Here is a 21,957-nt window from a genome sequence, read left to right as displayed (position 1 = left end):
TAAACATTGCAGCAATGGAATGACAACAATGAATTCCACTGAGTTCCCACAGTCTACAAGTACATGTCTTCTGTTTCATGTCCACTATATAAGCTATCGTATCCCTTTTGATTTCAAATTGTTGGTTCCCAAAATAAAATACCCTCCAGTGCCTATATTCCAGCTTGTTTGCCTCTAACTTTTCTCTAGCTCTAGGGCATATAGTATCATCCTATCCTCACATCATACCTACTCTCTTGACCATTCTTTCCGTCAACTTCATTATAATATCCTTAAACATAGAGATTATTGGTTTACTCTTAGCTTCAATAATTGTCCCATTAAACAATTCACACATGTTGTTCTCAACAACTTCACAAGTCGAGTGAGTTCCAAAAGAGGCCCTTGACCATGCAACTGGATTCTTATCCATCAAGTATGTATATGCTGCCTGGTTAACTTTCTTTAACTCCTCCATAGCAGTATCAAATTCTTGAGGTGTACTAGCTAGCTTTACATGCCTTCCAAAAAGCAAGTTTGAGTTGCAGCCCACAATATTTTTTCTTAAAATTAGCATATATGTGCCTAGCACATGCCCTATGCTCAGCCAATGGTAGGCACAAATGTAGAGCCTCAACAAGTCCTTTCTGTTGATTTGTGATAACTGTCCACCCTTGTCCATCTAAAATATTCAAATCATTAAGCAATCTGTCAAAGAACTAACACCAAGAGTCTTTGTTCTCACTCTCCACTTGTGCCCATGCACTAGGGAACATTTGGTTGTTCCCATCCGTTCTTACTGTAGTCAGAAGCTCACCCTTGACAAATCCCTTTAGAAAACAACCATCTAGACCTAATACAGGTCTACATCCTTCTAACCAACCCTTCTTCAACTATGAAAACAAACATACATCCTCTGAAAATGACCTACTGGTAGTGGTGCATCTACTTCCATCTATACTGGGTTAGGTCTATCAACCTCTATTTTCACTGTACTACCTGGATTAGACCATAAGATTTCATGTGCATAGTCATACACCTTGGCATAATGAAGCTCTAAACCCTTGTCAACACCACCTAAACCTTTCCTCTTGGCTCTCAGACATTGTGTTGTAGTTACTTCTAATGCTAATTCATTCAAGATTTCAGTCGTAAAGTCTACTAGCTTCCAGATTGGATTAGCAAGTATCTTATTGTAATACCTCTTTGCAAGCCACTTAGAATTTCCCATTTTAACACTGTAGTTTCTACCACACTTGTGTACTTTTCTCAATGTCATGATCTGAAAAGTTGATGAATCTTGCATATAGCTTGCATGCAACCTCCATGGACACTTTGGAGCACAAAGAGCTAGAAGTTGTGTTGGGAATCCATGGACACTTCTGATCAGGTGTACTTTCGTTTTAGCTAGAGTACGCTCAGTCCTTTTGTCCGGTGGTGGGAATCCCTCATGTAACATGTTAAATTTTCTTCACCATGTAACCTTATATTTATATTAATAAATTCACATTTTGCCTGCAAAAAAAAAAAGCTAGAAGTTGTGTTGCCCTATTCTTCTTATACCAAATGGATAAACCATTTGCAACTGAGTAGTTGCTCAAACACTCCTTCAACTATTGAGGAGAGGTAAACTTCAGCCCAACTTCAGGCACAAATGTAAACATGTCATGTTGAGTATTGTAAATAGGGTAATTAGTTATTGGGTTCCCCTATTGACAGCATGAGTGTCACACTCATAATCTGATTCTAACTCAGGAGTGTCATAATCATCACTATCAGCATGCTCGTATCATTACCATCATTAACATGATAAATAGGTACATCCATAGCTTCATTATGTGGGCTAGTCATTAGTTCAGTAGATGGTTCAGTCATTGGTTCGGTAGGTGGATCAGTAGGTGGATAAGTAGCTGGTTCAGAAGGTGGTTTATCATTTCTTGTTGGTTCAATGGGTGGTTCATTAGCTGTTTGTTTACTTTTTTTCGAAAACAACTTCTCATCCTTCCTCTGCGCATTTGATACCCCAACCTCTAACAATTCTTCATCATCACTGGCAAAGTCTAAACTTCTAGCTTTGCTGATGTCATCAACACCCCTTTCCTCTTCAAACTCATCTTCAACCTCAAACTCATAATCTTCTTCTTTATGGATAACATACACATCAATGCTTCCATACACAGCAGCTTGGTTTAACATTTCAGAAATAGATCTTTCATTGTCGATTAATTTAAGACCTTATGCTAGAGACAACCCAGGATAATGATAACATAGCTTCCAATAATTGTAGTTGAGTATATAACCCAATTAAGCAACCTTAGCATGAAGATCATCCAAGTTCATAGCAGCAGGATCAAGACCATAGTACACTTGCTTATACCCAGCTTCATAATGCAATATTAGCTTCCAATAGAACAAACCACCATGGTGTAATACTAAGTTGAACTTGTCCACTATATAAAAAAAAAAGTCAATAAATTATTACATTATAATAAAAGTATATGAGAATCAATATACAATTTCAATCCAAATTTCAATAACTTTCAACCTAAATATACAATTACAATTTCAATATACAATCAATATACAATACAAATCCCCAAAATTTTCGAACTAAATAAACTAAACAAAATAGAAGGGAATAACTTTGATTCTAAAAACACTTACTGAGACAAAAGAGGGATGAAGCTTTACTCTCTGTTTTTTGTTCAACACTTTACTCTCTTTACTCTCTGTTTTTTTTTTTAAAATTTTTTTTGGGTATTTTTTTTTGTCTATTTGTAACTAACTAATTGGGTTATTGGCGCTAATTAGAGAAACCCCGATCACGTGGTTAAACATGTGAGGTCCCTGTTAGACAAATTTGACGGATTGGGATGGAAAATAGACGGAGGTACTAAATTGAACCAAATTAAGAGTTCGTGGTACTAATAGGCGAGAAACAAAGTACATGTACTATTTAGGAAAAAAAATGAAAGTGCGTGGCACTAAATAGTCCACCCCCAAATAAGTTTGGGGCGTGGGTTGTTTGATATAGAACGAGAAATACATGGTTTATTATATTAGGGATATTTATTCTACTATAAAATCTTTTTGGGTTTTTGTATGCATGAAAGAAAATGGGAAATTTTGGCATGATGTATCTGTTTTACCTTCTACTCATTAACCAAATTCCACAAGAAAAACAAAATAAAACAAACAGATAATATTAAATATAAAGTTAAACTTATACTACGTCATACACATGAAAAAGAAACATAAAAATAAATAGATCCAACTATACGGACACTAGGAATCCTAGTTAGAATCTATGCATGACTCGTCTCGACGTCTAGAAGATCCTTCTCCTTGCTGACGTCGAGGCCTGACATGTCTATCACTACGCAGGAGTGCGTCTTTGATGCTCTGTAGTGTTATAGTGACACTGTGCCAAAAACGTCGCTGCTCCTACTGGAAGGTCCGTTGCTCTTCTCTAAGGCTATGCTATTTTGCTTTGATATTCCGCTGTTCCGCTATGATGTTACCCTGAGTTTCCTTGAGCTGGTGGAGATATGAGTGTAGAATCCTCTGGCCTCCATGGAGGAAGTGAATTCCGTCCATGGGCTGAGTGAACTGTCGAGTGGCATCTTCAGCGAAGTAATCCACCTTCTTAGTCAGGCGTGCTTGCTCAGCGGCTCTGGCTTTAGGTGGAAGCCATGACTTCTGGATACAGTGGGCATAGATAGGACCTGTGGTAGCGTCCTTGACCTCCACTAGGGCGTCTGTGGCTTGGAACCCCCAGTGCTACATGATCTTGGTGACCAGCACGGGTAGAGGGCCAGACGTCTTCTTCGGTTTGCAAAGCTACTCGAAGATAAAGGAGATGATGCAGAAGCTATTCTTCTACTCTTGAAGAATCCATAAAATGTGAAGCATCGCCTTACCTATATCCGAAGGCTTGGCCAAGCCTAGCAGGTTATGTTGTCCACTAAGATACTACTAGCTGGTTCCTTCGTAGCGAACTCTGATAATCGCAGTGAGACTTGGGGTTTTTACTCCCCTCGAGAAGCGTCTCTACCATCATCACGTCGATGGTCTTACTGTCTGGGGACTATTCTGTCTAAACATAGGCTTTCAGAGGAATCCCCATAACACCACTCACCACCTCCTTGGCGAGCTCCAGCGAGTGGCCATCCTTAACAACCGTAATGCGGTCACCCTCCCTTCTAATCATGCAATTATAAAATGAAAGAGTAAGAGAGGGAGAATATACTACATCTTCCTACAAAACCAACGGTTCCCATCCTCTTCTTCTGATCTCAGCCTTGAAGTGCACTTCAAACATATCATAATATAAGAGATCTTGAAAATTTTGCTCCGGCACTATTTTGTGAATTCGAGCCATTTAAAGTAGGGATTTGAAAATTTTGGGTTTTGAGTTGGAATGGGGGTTGAAAATGGAGAAGGTTGTGAAAAAATTGAATGGTGGTGTGTCAGGGTGAGGTCACGACCACAAGTAGAGTAGGGGGGCGACCACGAGCTAAGTGGGGCGGCTAGGGTTGGGAAATTTTGGGGTGGAGAAGAAAGGAAGGGGCGATCATGTGGGGTTAAGGATTTGATGGCACGTGCCTCACATGTGCCTTTTTTAAGAGATTAAATTTTTTGGCCCAAGCCTAAATGAATCAGGAAATTCCGATCTTGTCCTCAGTGCATTGTTAACTTCAGAAGTCGATCCATGCTTCGTTACTCATCCGATCTTGACCCGTGAGGTACCAAAACGATCAGCATAAAAAATGCAATGTAATGGTATAGGACACACTCACATCCAACGATAGATGAGAAACAGATAATAGAAAGAAATATATAGGAACTGTAAGAAAATAAGTACAGATAACATAAAGAAAATTTTAATTAATTTTTTTGGGTTTTGAATAAGTTTGACATAAATTTTAAAAAAGGTGGGTCATTTAAAGTCAGATCCCCAAGACTTGGAAGTTTTTGAAAACTTGAGTCAATCCCAACCAGATGGCTGGATTACTCTCTTTAGATGTGCCCGATGAGCAGGTGGCTGGCACATGAAAACCATAAAAAATGAATTCTTATGAGGTTGAAGACCGGGGCAAGTTGATGTTTGACAATTCGAGCACCAGCCTTTTCTCTTAGCTCGTCGCTTACGTGGGTATGAACTTTTATCTAAACCAGGAATGATTTTCGGTATATGTGTCCATATCTTAAGCTGTAGTTTTGTTTGCACACGATCATTGAAACTGATCCATCTAGTCTTACTAGGTGGAGGGTTTTTGTTTGCTATAGAAGATATTTTTGAAAAGTTTTTCAGAAACGAAAGAGATTTAGAAAGGGAAGAGATTTAAACGAGAGGAGAAAGATTTTTAAAAAAGGAAATTTTGGAAAATTTTGAAAATTTTTGAGTCTTTTAACGTCAGATTCTCGAGACAAAATAGAGAGGTGGAGGCAAAAAGATAGAATTAAACAGAGAATAGTATCATTTTGGGTTACTCTATTTGTTTAATTCTCGTTTGGAGATGCCTCGTTTTTTTTTTTTTTTTTTTGGTTTGTTTCCTCATTCAAAATATATCTTAATACATATAGAGGTTTTGTCGAGAAGATAAAATTATATGTTAATCGGTATCATTTTGGTTACTCCGGAGTAACCAAAATGATGTTTAGATGTTGTCTAGAATCTGGTGGTGTTTGGTTTTATGGAATGTTGGTCCATGCGAAGTTTAGATGTTGTCTCCATGGTGCATTGGATACATTGAAAGCACATACTTCTTTTGCGTGAAGTGATGATAGGTTTGTGATCAAGGGACAGGTGGCATCTATATGATTTAAGCATAGACAGAAATTGCATGGTAAGGTATTTACGTTCATGACAGAATGAGGGGTTTGGTCTTTTGTATGGTTGTGAGGGCATCTATATTTCTTGTGAGGGTTTCTATTAGGGTTTTGATTTCTGAATCTGATTTCACCTAAAAAATACCACTAGCCTTAGTTGTACTGGGTTGGGCTGTTATGGAATTGTTTATGTCGCCCCAATGGGCCGGGTAATATTTTCAGCTTAGTTTTCAAGAAAGGTTAAAGCTTCGGTTGCACCTCTATCTAAAAAATTACCATTACTCATGATGTCGAGGGTTACTTTGTATTCTGGGAGAAGGCCTTTGAAGAAACATTGGACAAGAGTGGATTTTTATAGTTTATGGTGAGGACATGAATGGAGTAGGTCAGAGAATCTATCCCATGCTTCTTATCTCTTCTGTTTTCTTCAGCGGAAAGTACTTCTTCATGAAGGAGAACATAACATTTTCCCATGTATCGAAAGAGTCGGCCTTCTGTGAGAGAAGCCAAACGTGACTCTTACCAGCTAGAGTGAAATGAAACACTCGTAGCTTAACCTGATCATCGGTGTCGCCCGAATGATGAAAGGTATTACATACTTTAAGTATCCGGCGTAGATGCTCATACGGTAACTTGTGTTCTAACCCGTGGAAGATGGGTAGAAGATTGAACACGTTCGGTGGAATGCAAAAATCGCTTGTGAGCGGTATAAATCGTATATAAGATGGAGGCCCATCTTGCAACGGTGTGTAGAAGTTGGAGAGAGGCTCTTCAGTTTACACTAGTTTGTCAGCCATCTTAAGAGATGGAGGACTAGAAACAAGAGATATGATTGTCTAGGGTGACGAACTCTCCTACGTGAGTAAGTTTCATTCTTGCTAACACTAGAAGTGCCTGGACACAGTATCATACACTTTTAACAAGACCCCAAAACTATCCTAACATGCACAAACGGTGCAATTTATGCTCAAGCAATCAAAATTCCTATTTGCAAGTATGCAGTTTTAAAAACTTTGCTTATGGTCTATATTTTACTATGCCCTGTTCAGAGGAACAATTGGGCGGGTAACTAGGATGGCTCTACTACACGTCTCAGAAGATTAGGCAGTCACTTCTAGGGGGTGTCAAAATGGCCCTTAAACCTTTAGCCCGCCCACCTTGACCTGGCCCATGGGCCGAAAAAGCCCTCAAAATGAGGCCTTCACACATTCGTGGGCTGGGACTACTCGGCCCTCAAGCCTTTGAGGGGAGGGTAAGGGCATAGACTTTGAAACTTAAGCCCTCCCTTAAGTCGGGCCCTCATTAGGCCCTCAACATTTATTACATATATTTTAATAAATTTTTTTACAATATATTTCATTTTAGCATTAATATGCTAAAAATCACTTAAAAGAACGTTTATCTATTAAGTTTGCCAACCGTATAATTTCATTATAATATTTTATGAAATAAATTTAACCGAACTTAATTGACTAATACAACTTTAACAAGTTTTTTTAGTAGTTCGAAGGTTTAATTGTGAAGTGCATTCGATTTTATAATTTTTAACTAATGTTTCTAAATTTATTTTGTAAATCAAATGTATAACATAATATATGGCCCTCACATTTGGCCCTTAAGCCCGACCCTTCAAGCCCTCTCGAGAGGGTTGAGGAGTGGGTAAAGGCTTCGAGACTTCAGTATTGGCCCGACCCGACCCGACCCTCTAGGTAAATGAGGGTAGGGTTGGCTCATCCCTCAAAGCATGAGGGCTTCATTGTTTGAGGGCCAGGCCCATTTGACACCACTAGTTACTTCACCAAGTGGTGTGCTACCAAGAATCTCACTCACAATGAATCTGGGGGAGGGGAGTGAGGAAGGTAGTTGGTCCACCAGAATCTGGTAACTGATTACTTTAAATCCTTGTGGCTATATTTTTGTCATTTTCTGGAAGAGCGTGACTACTTGGGCTCTAGTTGAATGGTGATTTTAATTAATTTTTTTGGTCTAGGGCTTTCAAGAATCAAGCAAAGTCCAATTTACCTACATTGGGTAATGACTTCCCAATGGTTGTTATGGCTCAGGTTCAGCCTTATACGCGAATGTAAATTGCAGTATGGAAAGTAAATTTCAAACAATCACATAAGCATGCTTGAACACACAAGTATCCTCTTACTTGGGATTCGAGGAGGTTTAGAAGTTACCTCTCAAGCCGTGCTTACACGCTGCTTGAGGAGAAGACGACGCCGGATGGAGCTTGATCTAAGAATCAGGCCCAACCTTTCGAGCTTTACCCTGTTTAAAGTTACAATAAATATCCACTTAAAAAATCCACAAGTTGGGTTTTTGACAATTTATACAACTTTGCCTTCAAGAGCTAAAACTTAAAACTAAACTAAGATTAAATTAATCTAATTAACTAGTTTTAGATTAATCACATAGATTAAAAAGAGTCAAATGGACGTAGAGTGTTGATTACCAAGTTGATTCAAAGTGTGTGAGCTATGATCCACAATTTGCCTCACACACTTGAACTTCCCAAGAGAATTAAAACTCTAATCCCTTGGTAAGTATTAAACTTAAACCTAGTTTAACTCCTATTCATCATAAGAAATCAATCAAAAACCAAGTTTTTTTTTTTTTTTTTTCCGTTTTTCTTTTTATCACTAACTATTACAAACAAGTTCCACTGTTTTCTCCTACTCTATTACAAAATCTAGGCTCGGAGTACAACTATGTGTCACAATTGAACAGGACCTCAAAAAAATCTCACGCACTTTTGTAGAGGTGAACCCCATTTCTTTCGCCTCCCGCCGCGATGTCGCCACGGCCGTGGGTGGATGCGATTGTCTTTCACTGTGTTTGATCAGCTCCTCTCCACCTTTGTTGTCCCACAACCTAATTTTCAAAAAAGTATCTCAATACAGAGAAACAATAAAAATAAAATGACGAAAAATAAAAAAATATATAAATAGAGATGTGAGAATGATGCTCCCATTTTAGATTCTCAACCAATCACTCCCACTCCTTCAATCCATGACGACGGTGCCATTTGAAGCTTTAATATTGTTGTGAGTATACTTCAAAAGAGTTTAGAAGTTGAGGTTCATCCTAAATTGTTTAGAGTTTGAGTGAGTAATAAACATAAAAATGATAATTTACCTACGAAATGAACGATAAAACTCAAAACGTAAGTAAACTAAAACTTATTACGTGCTTAATTTATCAAGTTTTCTACTCTCAATTCTATCGAAATAGAGTGGAGTAACAAATTTGTTCCACTCCTAGTTCTTTAGCATGGAATGTTTTCTAGTCTAATTAATCGGTCTTAAGTCTAGTGAGAGATTTACGAGGGGAATTCTATACTACGAGGTGAATTCAATTAACAAGTTACGAATAACGAAATGAGAGAATGCTAAGGGTTTGAATCTATATAAAGAATTAAAGGGAATTGAATCCACCTTAATTCGACTTAATCCTACTAACAAAGACTCGTCGTGATCCAAATTGAATGCTTCGCATATCAATTTAGTAATTATAATCCCTAATTATACATGGCATTTCTACCAATTCATAACTAGCATGTGAGTAATTAAACCCATTCTCATGGTGAATTAATTGTTTCTAGAGTGGAATAATTATCACGACGATTTCTAAGTTTAACAAAGATCAAGCGTCATCAAGGCTTCTTCAACCCCTCTAATGGAGGTTTAGCCTTGATTCATACCACTATCATTTGCTATTGATTTAAAACTAGACATCATATAAAAATCCTATCTTTATGCAATTTATCTAAACAATAATTTAAATCTCAAGTAATAACTAGGAAATTAATAACAAGTAATAAGGGAATTTAGATCTAACAATTGTAAATGACAAAAACAAAATTGACAAACTAGTTATTTTATTTATCAAACTAATGAAGAACAATGATTCTAAAGATTAATCTAAAACAAGAATTGAAATGAACTAAACTTAATTTTATTTAATGAAAACTAGATCAAGAATTATCTATAGTTTTAGGTCTAACTAGCTACCATTAACCAAGAACTAAGCTTTTATTTTTATATGTTCAGATCCAAAAATCGTGCATGGGCTTGGAGCCATGTTTTGGGCCAGAGAATCAGGCCTAAAACCCAATACTTTCAGTCCAAAAAGGCCTCTTCAGCTGCAGTTGGCTTCAACAGACTTTTCGTCCACTTGTGCTCTTCTGATTGGGCCAAGGCTTAGACCATTGGAAATCTCTTTCCGAGCCGGTCGTTTTGACATAAGGTAGACCCAATTCTGAGGTCTGAGTCCAAAGATACGGCCTTCGGAAGTTCTGCTGACTTTGTGTGTTGTTTCTGCCCGCGTTGACTTTGACTTTTTAGCTTTGACCGAGCTTTAGAAAGGCTTTGTCTTCTTGAATCTTGGCCTTTAATCACAGAACTCCTTAGCAACCAACCATTGCTCCTTTATCTCATCAAAGTGGCACATTTCTGCACATAATTGACTTTAAAGCCTGAAACGCATAAAAACACGTAATCAGTATTAACTCTTAATTATTACTCACATAATTTGTCTAAAAGTATGACTGTTACAGGGTTAAAACTATAGTTTTGGGCTATTATCAAACCACCCCCAAACAGCATTTTGCTTGTCCTCAAGCAAATATGAGAAATTAGAATAAGTGACCAAAAAATGGAGTTCTAACTACTCTCGTTTCGCTGAGTGCGATTGCATTGACCATATGCAACAAGGCCTTAAACCACTAGGAATCCCCTAGTGGACGAGTTATAGCCTCGTGAGAGTTTTCCAGTGAAGGTACTCACAAACTTCATCTATACTACAACGACTAAGAAATAAAACTATTGTTTCCTCATTTATGTCTCAACTACCTATACATCTCACTAGCAAATGAATAAGAATAACCAAGTCAAAAACCTAAACTAATATATATATATATATATGCATAATAATCAATCATCTATGATACAAATATATATACTATGAGTAATACTATGAAATGCCTAGCTTGTTAGTTTAAAAACTTCGAATAGCGTCCTTAAGTAGGTCCTCACATAAATGTCAAGAAAAAACCACTCTGATTTTTTTCGGCTCAAGTTTAAGCTACTCAAGTGTGCGGTGGGCACACTTTACCTTACAATCTCAATGACAAACAAGGGAGCGGGGTCGATCAAACACATCGCCACTTACTATCGTAAGACTAACCTATTCCTAATTGAGCTAGAGGTCTTTATTAGGTGTTGGGGATTAGGAGATGGTTTAAGAAGGAAGGAAATAGATATTCAAAAAAGGACAAGTCTTAGATAATAGAGTCTTCATATTATGTAACTTAGAGAAAACCTTGTTATTTTCTTTTTGCTTCTATACTTTGTTTCCATCCTTAGCCATATTTTTTCTTTTTCTTTTCTTTGGCTTTTGACTCCCTTTTATTCTATTTTTGGAGTTTTTATTTATTTATTTTTTTTTTTTTTCTTTTCCTTGGATGGAAACTTCTTTTTTTTTTCAAGCAACTAACTAATTTTTGTTTACACAGATTTTCTCTTCTTCTTTCTTCACTCATTCTATTCTCGGACTTATTCTAGATTGGGTAAGTTGACTTTTTATTTTTTTGTTTTTTTTGTAACAGGGTAAAGGAATTGTGGTTTATGGAAGGCTAAAGAAAGGCTCAGAGGGGCGACTAGCGGAAAATAATTCATAGGTTTGAATTTCTGGCTATATCGATCCAAAGAGGGCCTAAATTCTCGCTTAGGATATGTCATAATGATCAAGCAAGTGGACGTGTGATTTCTCTATCCGGATTTTACTTCTCCCTTGTGTCATTTCTCAAATGTTTCGCTCATATAAGGCTTTAGGCTATATTCTCACAGGATTTGTAGAATAAGTACTCTAGCCTAGATTTCAGAAACTTACTGCTAACAATCATAGATACTCATGTAATATATTTATAGATAGATGCAAAGATTCTTACCTACATATTAACCTAAGTTTCTAACAATTATTCTGATGCAAAAGCTACGTGAGACTTCTAGATTATTAAGAGCATAGAGAAAGAAAACAATACCAATATTCCTAAGTGTATAGCATAAACTTATTTATTGATATTTTTGAAATTTTTAACTTGAAAACAAATGCATATTATACATATCTATATCCTAACAGATGCCTTAATTACACGTGTTTCTATGCCCCCAAACAAGAAGAATGCTTTGTCCTCAAAGCATTTAAATAAAGAGGGTAGAAAAATATAATGGAAACGCGTGAAATTCTGGAACATCTGCAAAACAAGGTTAGAACATACTAATATAGGAAATAAAAAAAGCGACTTAACTCTTTAAGAGTTCCACCCATTATGGGGTTAGCAATTAAATTGCTTGGGATATAAGCAAACAATAACAAAACTAAAACTTACCTTATCTCCGCTTTAAGCATCCTCCTCCTCATCAAAGAGATGAGGTTCCTTCGCAGATCTGCCGGGGCCATTATTACTTGCCAAGCTTGCCGCCATTTATCATCTAATAATGCTAACCTATTAAGTGTTATTATGTGCGATGGGATGTGCGGCAGGCGACCAAATGAGGCACACCGCCATCGGCCAAGTCATAATTAATAATGTTGAACTACCCAATTGGTGGGTCTCATGACTTCAACCCTTTTCCAATCGTGAATTGGGCACGAGAATCTGGTAAACAACTACGCATGATACGGCTTACCAAAACAGGCATAAGAAGATACTTACGCCTCATGCTTTGGGCTCTCTTAAGACTAGCGACTAAAACTCGGGGAATGTCATATCGACGACGTCCCTTAGCTAAAGCGAGGAAAATGTCACCAGCAGTACTGTTTGTAGAAGTGAACTGCCATTCTCCCAAAATATTCATTGATAAAAGATAAAATTGATAATTTACCTACGAAATGAACGATGAACTCAAAACGTAAGTAAACTAAAACTTAAAACGTGTTTTTATTTTATCAAAGTTTCTACTCTCAATCCTATGAGATATAATGGAGTAGATGATTCGTTCCACTCCTAGTCCTTCGCATGCTGTGTTTTCTACGTATAAGTACTCTTAACTCTAAAGTCTAATGAGAGATTTACGAAAAGGCAACTAACTACGATGCAACTACCCACAAGATGCAACTAGTCGACTATTAGAACAACTATGAGAATGCTACGTTGATTCTATGATAAGGAGTTAGAGGGGATTGATTCCACCTTAACTCGACTTAATCCTACTAATCCGAATTAAATAATCAGAATCCGAACTGAATCGCGTGAACAATATGGTTACTCCTAATCCCTAATTACACATGACATTTCTACCAATTCATAACTAGTATGTGAATGATTAAACCCATTCTCATGGTAAACTAATCGTTTCTAGAGTGGAAAAGAAATTACGACGACTCTACGATAATCGGAATCAAGCTTTCATCAAGGTTTCTCAACCCCTCAATGGAGGTTTAGCCGAGAAGAATCATCACTTATCATTCCCAATGGAATTCAAACAAGACATGATATAAAGATTGAAACTTTGCTTGTTTAAACCTAATTCAAAACTACTAATGCAATAATTTAATTAAACTAATAATGACAATTACTTGAATCTACGAATTGAAACTAAACAATTAATGGAAATGAAACTAACTTATCAAGAACACTATTTTATTAATCTAATGAATAATAAAACAATGATTCAAATACTAAATTAATAATCTAACTAATCTAAGTCTAGCTATCTACGTAATAAAGGAAATTAGATCTAAACAATTGTAAATGACAAGAATCAAAATTGACAAACTAGCTATTTTATTAATCAAACTAATTAAGAATAATGATTCTAAGAGTTTAATCTAAAACAAGAATTGAATTTAAACTAAATCATAATTTTATTACATGAAAACTAGATCTATAATTATCTATAGTTTTAGGTCTAACTAGCTACCTCTAACTATCTACCATTAACAAAGAGTTAAGCTTTGGTTTTTATACTTTTAGATCCAAAAATCGTGCATGGGCTTGGAGCCATGTTTTGGGCCAGAGAATCAGGCCCAAAACCCAATTCTTTCAGTCCAAAAAGGCCTTCAGCTGCAGTTGGCTTCAAGAGACTTTTTGTCTACTTCTGCTCCTCTGATTAGATTAAGGCTTAGACCATTGGAAAGCTCTTTCCGAGCCAGTCGTTTTGACATAAGGTAGGCCCCATTCCGAGGTCTGAGTCCAAAGATACGGCCTTCGGAAGTTCTGGCTTGACTTGTGTCTTTGTTTTACGCCAGCGTCGACTTTTCAGCTTTTGACCGGGCTTCAGAAAGGCTTTGTCTTCTTGAATCTTGGCCTTTAATCATGGAACTCCTTAGTAACGGACCTTTGCTCCTTTATCTCACTAAAGTGGCACATTTCTGCACATAATGAACTTTGAAGCTTGAAATGCATAAAAACACGTAATCAGTGTTAACTCTTAATTATTACTCACATAATTGGTCTAAAAGTATGACTGTTACAGGGTTAAAACTACAATTTTGGGCTCTTATCATTCATCAGGATGAATAACATGGTGGTGCCTACATTTAGGGACAGGCTACCAAGGGCAATGCTATATCGCCCCTGGTGCATTACTCAAAATATCCCTCCCCCATAATACTCATGGAAATATGTATAATCATAAAGGTATGCATTATTGGTCATATATCCCCATGTGTGAACAGGATCAGGTATTGGTAATCCTGAAACTAAAGCGACCACATGTTTATTGAATTCTAGTGTCGTGTCATCGACTACGACGGAGAATTCTTGTTCTCCATCCTGATTACAATATAAACTAACGTGGTCATAGAAATAAGCGATAGTTATCTTTGAATATGAATCGTCATCACTTACCGGTGGAGATGGCGCCATCCTAATGCGACGATCGCTCATGAACGATGCTCCATAGGTATCGGTTCCCAACACGTCTTCGAAAGACTGTTCAGGTATGACTATAGGAGATGTCATCTCAACTACTCTTTTGAACAGCCCCAAAATCCTGGAACAACCCCGAGAAAATTGGAAATTTTTGTGTTCCGCGGAGGGGGTATGGATGCGCTCCACTTGAAGCAGTGCTTCGGGTGTTTTGGATTTACAGTGTTTGAAGCGAGTCGCTGGCCAACTAGAACGGAACGCAGATGCTTTCGGGTGTTTTGGAGTTACAGTGTTTGGAAGCGAAGTCAAGCTCAACTAGAAGCCGTGCCTCGAGTAAAATTCGACGGGGTCTAGGCGAGTGTGCTTCGTAAATCTTGAAAACGAAGTTTACAAGGAAAAAAGAAGAAAAAGCTTGGAGTGAAAGGTGAGAGATGATGGTGGGGTGCAGTGTGGGTTGTGAGTGTAGAATGAAGGAAGTTTAAATAGGTTCTGAGCTTCCAAAACGAATCGACAAGTTGCCAAATTGTTTAAGGCAATTTCCGGAAATAGAAAATTTCCAAACCCGAAAACGGAAACAAACCATATTTTTGATTTTATAACAACCCTGTTATCTTTTATATTGGATTTAGAATAGTAACTTCTAAACTCTCCTAGGTTTCATGCTACCACCACACATAATCATAGATATGCCGATATCGGCCAAATTCTCAACCTTTACTCCAAGACAACCTTACAGAAGATGATCATATATAGCTAATTATGCTCGGTATAAATATTACCACCCTCAAATAATTAGGAAGGTGGGATTAATGATAAAAACACGCACAATTCGAAAATAACCAATTATATTAAAACTAAAACTTAAATCCAAACAACATAAAACAAACACATTAATATTTAAATTTAACAACTGAATTAAAATCCAACTAATAAAACAATAAAAACAATGAAATAACAGCGAACACAAACTGATGGTGAACACCTAGCCATGTGATGAAGATGGACCCTGAGATGGAGATTGGTCCTGGGATGAAGAATGGCTTGAGCTATCTGTCCTTCGGCGACGACACTCATGCCTCTCAGACTTGTCTGAGCCAGAATCCTCCAAGGTTGGCATGCGACGTAGCATCTCTATTTGAAGCAAGCGCTGTGCTTCCATCTCAGCCTTTAGTACTATATAGTGGTCCTCTTGGCCCTGGTGCATACTCTCCATGTTAGACAAGATATCTTCCTGACCCCTTTCGAGCATTTCAACTCTCGTCTAAAGGTTCGTTTGTTTATTTCGAACTACAATCTGTCTATCTCGGATATCTTCACAAATACCATAAACACAACGCAAGCCAGTTTGCAACACTTGCATGCGTTCTAAATTAGAATTATAACTATCTAATGCATTTTCATCCAGACATGTCATATCTTCCATTTCATCCGCCAACTCAACTACATTTCCTTCAGACAACGGCCAAGTCTCTTGGATACAATCCGTATAAATACTTGCATTAGAATGCAATTTGATCTTAATAGGAGCAGATTTTGCGACAACTCTAAATGAGAGCATGATCTTAGTGATCAATACGGGAAGAGGCGCCATGCTCTTTCCCACTCCTCTAATCACATTAAAAATTAAATCGAGGATGCAAAAATTATATTTATTCGTTTGCAAAATCCAGAGAACGTGCAGACATTGTAGACCGATATCGCTGACTTTGTCTTTCCCGAGGACGTTCCTACCAATCTCGAGCTCTGATCGGTTGGTTGGTTCTCGACTTGATCGGGCGGACCTTAATGAGATCTCGGATTGTATTCACCCTCCATGACAGTATCTTTCATCAAAGAAGGAACTCCAGTATACTGGGATTCCTGAATGGTCGTTTCTAGGTTGCTTTCAGGCGTAATTCCTAACATTTCGACCAACAACCTGTCACCGTTACTTCCCTCCTCGTTCTGCTACCTTAATGAAAATCCTATCCCCCTCCAATTCTCGCTTCTTATAAAACTGTTCTACCAAATCGTAGTGATAGAATTCCTCAGTCGAGTAGCACAGTCCATTCCAATTTCTCCTAATCATCTCCGCGTCGTAAAATGGTGCGAAGCGGTCGGCCGCAAACGCATGCTGATAAAACATAAAAAGATAAATGTTTACCTACAAAATGAACGTTGAAACTCAAAACGTAAGTAAACTAAAACTATTTTATGAGCCTAAGATTTATCAAAGATTTCTACTCTCAATCCTATGAGATATAGTGGAGTAGATGATTCGTTCCACTCCTAGTCCTTCCCGTCTTTGTGTTCTCTCTACGTATAAGTAATCTAACTCTAAGTCTAATGAGAGATTTACGAAATGGCAACTAGACTACGATGCAACTACCCACAAGATGCAACTAGTCGACTATTAGAACAACAATGGGAATGCTACGTCGATTCTATGATAAGGAGTTAGAGGGGATTGATTCCACCTTAACTTCGACTTAATCCTACTAATCCATTTAATCGTCGTTATCCAAATTGAGCTGCCCTTGAGAACAATCTAGTTACTCCTAATCCCTAATTACACATGGCATTTCTACCAATTCATAACTAGCATGTGAACGATTACACCCATTCTCATGGTGAACTAATCATTTCTAGAGTGGAAAGGAAATTACGACGACTCTACGATAATCGGAATCAAGCTTTCATCAAGGCTTCTCAACCCCCTCAATGGAGGTTTAGCCGAGAATCATCACGCTATCATTCCCAATGAAATTCAAACAAGACATGATATAAAGATTTGAACTTTGCTTATTTAAACTCAATTGGAAACTAATCATGCAAGAATTAATTGAAACTAATAATGACAAGTAATTGAATCGAAGAATTGAAACTAAACAATTAATGGAAATGAAACTAGATTATCAAGAACACTATTTTATTAATCTAATGAATAATAAAACAATGATCCAAATACTAAATTAATAATCTACTTTGTTCTAAAGTAATTAATTAAACATGAAACTAGATCTAAAACAAGATATGAAAAAACTAATTAATTAACTAATTGAAATTCTAAAACTAAGTTCTAAACTCATTAATGGAGGCTAACTAATCTAGGTCTAACTATCTACCATTAACAAAGAGCTAAGCTTTGGTTTTTATATCTCAAATCCAAAAATCGTGCATGGGCTTGGAGCCATGTTTTGGGCCAGAGAATCAGGCCTAAAACCCAATTCTTTCAGTCCAAAAAGGCCTCTTCAGCTGCAGTTGGCTTCAACAGACGTTTTGTCCACTTCTGCTCCTCTGATTGGGTCAACGCATAGACCATTGGAAAGCTCTTTCCGAGCCGGTCGTTTTGACATAAGGTAGGCTCAATTCCGAGGTCTGAGTCCAATGATACGGCCTTCGGAAGTTTTCGACTTTTAAGTCTTTGTTTACGCCCGGCGTCGACTTTTCAGCTTTTGACCGGGCTTTAGAAAGGCTTTGTCTTCTTGAATCTTGGCCTTTAATCATAGAATTCCTTAGCAACCGACCTTTGCTCCTTTATCTCGCTAAAGTGGCACATTTCTGCACATAATAGACTTTGAAGCCTGAAATGCATAAAAACACGTAATCAGTATTAACTCTTAATTATTACCCACATAATTGGTCTAAAAGTGTGACTATTACAGGGTAAAACTACAGTTTTGGGCTCTTATCAAACCACCCCCAAACAGCATTTTGTTTGTCCTCAAGCAAAGATGAGAAATTCCCTAGTGGACTCTCGTTTCGCTGAGTGCGATTGCATTGACCATATGCAACAAGGCCTTAAACCACTAGGAATTCCCTAGTGGATGAGTTATAGCCTCGTGAGAGTTTTCCAGTGAAGTTACTCACAAACTTTATCTATACTACAACGACTAAGAAATAAAACTATTGTTTCCTTATTCATGCTCTACTTAACTATATCTCTCACTAGCAATGCATATAGAGTAATCAAGTCGAAACCTAAGCTAATATATGCATAATAATCAATCATCTACAATAAACATATATACAATGAGTAATACTATGAAATGTCTAGCAGGTTCGTTACTGAAACTCGGAATAGCATCCTTAAGTAGGTTCTCACAATAATAGTCAAGATACAACACTCTGATTTTTCCACTCAAGTTTCGCTACTCCAGTGTGCAGTTGGCACACTTTACATTACAATGTCAATGACAACAAGGAAGTTGGAGTCGATCAAACACATCTGCCACTTACTATCACACTAACCTATTCCTAATTGAGCTAGAGGTCTTTATTAGGTGTTATGGGGATTAGGAGATGGTTTAAGAAGGAAGAAAATGGATATTCAAAAAGGACAAGTCTGAGATAATATAGTCTTCATATTATGTAACTAAAGAAAACCTTGTTATTTACTTTTGCTTCTACACTTTGTTTCCATCCTTAGCCATATTTTTCTTTTTCTTTTCTTTGGCTTTTGACTCCCCTTTATTCTATTTTTGGAGTTTTTATTTTTATTTTTTTTTCTTTTCTTTGGATGGAAACTTATTTTCTTTATTTTCTGAAGCAATTAACTAACTTTTGTTTACACAGGTTTTTCTCTTCTTCTTTCTTCCTCATTTTATTCTCAGACTTATTCTAGATTGGGTAAGTTGACTTTTTTATTTTGTTTTGTTTTTGTAACAGGGTAAAGGAATTGTGGTTTATGGAAGGCTAAAGAAAGGCTCAGAGGGGCGACTAGCGGAAAATAATTCATAGGTTTGAATTTATGGCTATATTGATCCAAAGAGGGCCTAAATTCTCGCTTAGGATATGGCATAGTGATCAAGCAAGTGGACGTGTGATTTCTCTATCCGGCTTTTACTTCTCCCTTGTGTCATTTCTCAATTGTTTCGCTCATATAAGGCTTTAGGCTATATTCTCACAGGATTTGTAGAATAAGTACTCTAGCCTAGATTTCATAAACTTACTGCTAACAATCATAGATACTCATGTAATATATTTATAGATAGATGCAAAGATTATTACCTACATATTAACCTAAGTTTCTAAAAATTATTCTAATGCAAAAGCTATGTGAGACTTCTAGATTATTAAGAGCATAGAGAAGGAAAACAATACCAATATTCCTAAGTGTATAGCATGAACTTATTTATTTATATTTTTGAATTTTTGAAATTTTGACTAGAAAACAAATGCATATTATACATATTTATATCTTAACATATGCCTTAATTACACGTGTTTCTATGCCCCCCTCAAACAAGAAGCATGCCATGTCATCAAAGTATTTTAAATAAAGAGGGTAGGAAAAATACCATTGAAACGCGTAAAATTTAGGAACATCTGCAAAACAAAGTTAGAACATACTAATATAGGAAATAAAAACTGACTCAACTCTATAAGAGTTCCACCCATTATGGGGTTAACAAGAATCAAATTGCTTGGGACATAAGCAGACACTAACTAGAATTAAAACTTACCTTATCTCCCTATTTATTCATCATCCTGCTCATCATCTTCTTCTATAAAGAAGTGAGGTTCCCTCGCATCTTGCCATGCCATGATAATTTGCCAGGCTTCCCGCCATTTATCATCTATTATTGCTAACCTATTAAGCGCCACTTGGACTGACGGGGTGTAGGGTGCAACCTGATGAGGTTGTATCCTCCACCCTTGCCAAGTCATTGCATGGAAAGATCGAATAATACTATTGGTGGGTCGAGATAAAGGTGTCGGCCGTAATCCAATCCGTGAAAGCGTGTACAAAAATAGGAAAGAAACATAACATAATACGGAAATTAGAACGGGCATAAGAAGATACTTATGCCTCATGCTATGGGCTCGTGCTAAACTAGACATCAAAGGTCGGGAAGGTCATGGCACATCGTCCCGTGGCTAAAGCAAGGAAGGCGGCGCAAGTGGCATCATTCACGTAAAAAAACGCCATTCCCTAAAATATTTAGCATGATCCAAAATATAACAGTTCCTATGTTCATGGACGGGCTACCAAAGGTGACGTTATATTCCCCTTGGTCCTCGATACGGAAAATGCACGCCCCATGGGACTCATGCAAAAACTCATAAGTGTAGACATACATATTATCTACCCAATAGCACCATGGGTCTTGTATTTCAGCGGGCATAGCAAGTCCAAGAACAAATGCTAGCAAGAACCTGGTAATTTCCATTGGTTCATCATCAATGTTGATGGAGAACACTTGTTCTCCATCTGGTCTCTCAAAGAAAATGCAGTTATCGTAAAAATAAGATGCTAGTGTTGGAGAATAAAGTGCGTCAGGTCTTACCATAAGCGGTTCCCAGCCTACGTATGTGATCGCCTCGTGAAACCAAGCACCATAAGTAGTGTTTTGGAACAAATCTTCGAAAGACTGTTCCGGTATCAACGTAGGAGATGTCATCTCAAAATTACGCTCTGGAATAGCTGCGAATGACCCGGGAACAACCAGCAGAAAACTGGAATTTTTCTGGTCCACGGAAGTCAGGGCGCGAGTGCGCTCTGATGATTTTGGAATTCCAGTGTTTTTGTCGCACTCAACTTAAGCGCTTGAGTCGCTCTGTACAAAATTCGACAAATGTGTATGGCGAGTGAGTGTGCTCCTGCGGAAGCGAGCGCCCGAGAAATCTTGAAGATCGAAAAAATGAGACGAAACGTGGGAAACGTGGGAGTGAAAGGTGAGTGATGGAAGTTAGGTGTAGTGTGGGTTGTGAGTGTAGAATGAATGAAGTTTATATAGGTTTTAAGTTGCTAAAACGGATCGGGAAGTTGCCAAAAAGTTTTTCTGGGCGGTTCGGAAATACTAAAATTTCCAAACCCGAAAACGGAAACAACTCATTTTCTTGATTCTAAAACAAACCTAGTATCTTTTAGGTTGAATTTAGGATAGAATCTACCTATTTTATCGAGATTTCATCCTACCATGATACTTATTCATAGATATGCCTAATCGGCCATATTTTCACCCTGACTCCGCAATAGCTTCTAAAACAAGGGTCATATAAAAATCATGCTGGAATAGATAACACCACCCCCAAACAATTTGGGAAGGTGGGATCAATATTAAACAACCATGCACAATGAAAATAACCGCATTATATTAAAATTTTCATTCGAAGTACATTTCACTACAAATTCAAATTACGGAATTAAAACTTACATTAAAATAACTAACAATAATAAAACTACAAATAAAAAAACATCAAACTATACTATCCCTAACCACGTCGGTACTAGTAGCGGAGGGCACACGCTCAGGAGATGGCTCCTGAGCTCCTGATGGGCCAGC

The sequence above is a fragment of the Coptis chinensis genome, chromosome 8 (assembly GCF_015680905.1).
Source record: "Coptis chinensis isolate HL-2020 chromosome 8, ASM1568090v1, whole genome shotgun sequence".
Classification (NCBI taxonomy): domain Eukaryota; kingdom Viridiplantae; phylum Streptophyta; class Magnoliopsida; order Ranunculales; family Ranunculaceae; genus Coptis; species Coptis chinensis.
Note: the sequence above shows the minus strand (reverse complement) of the source record.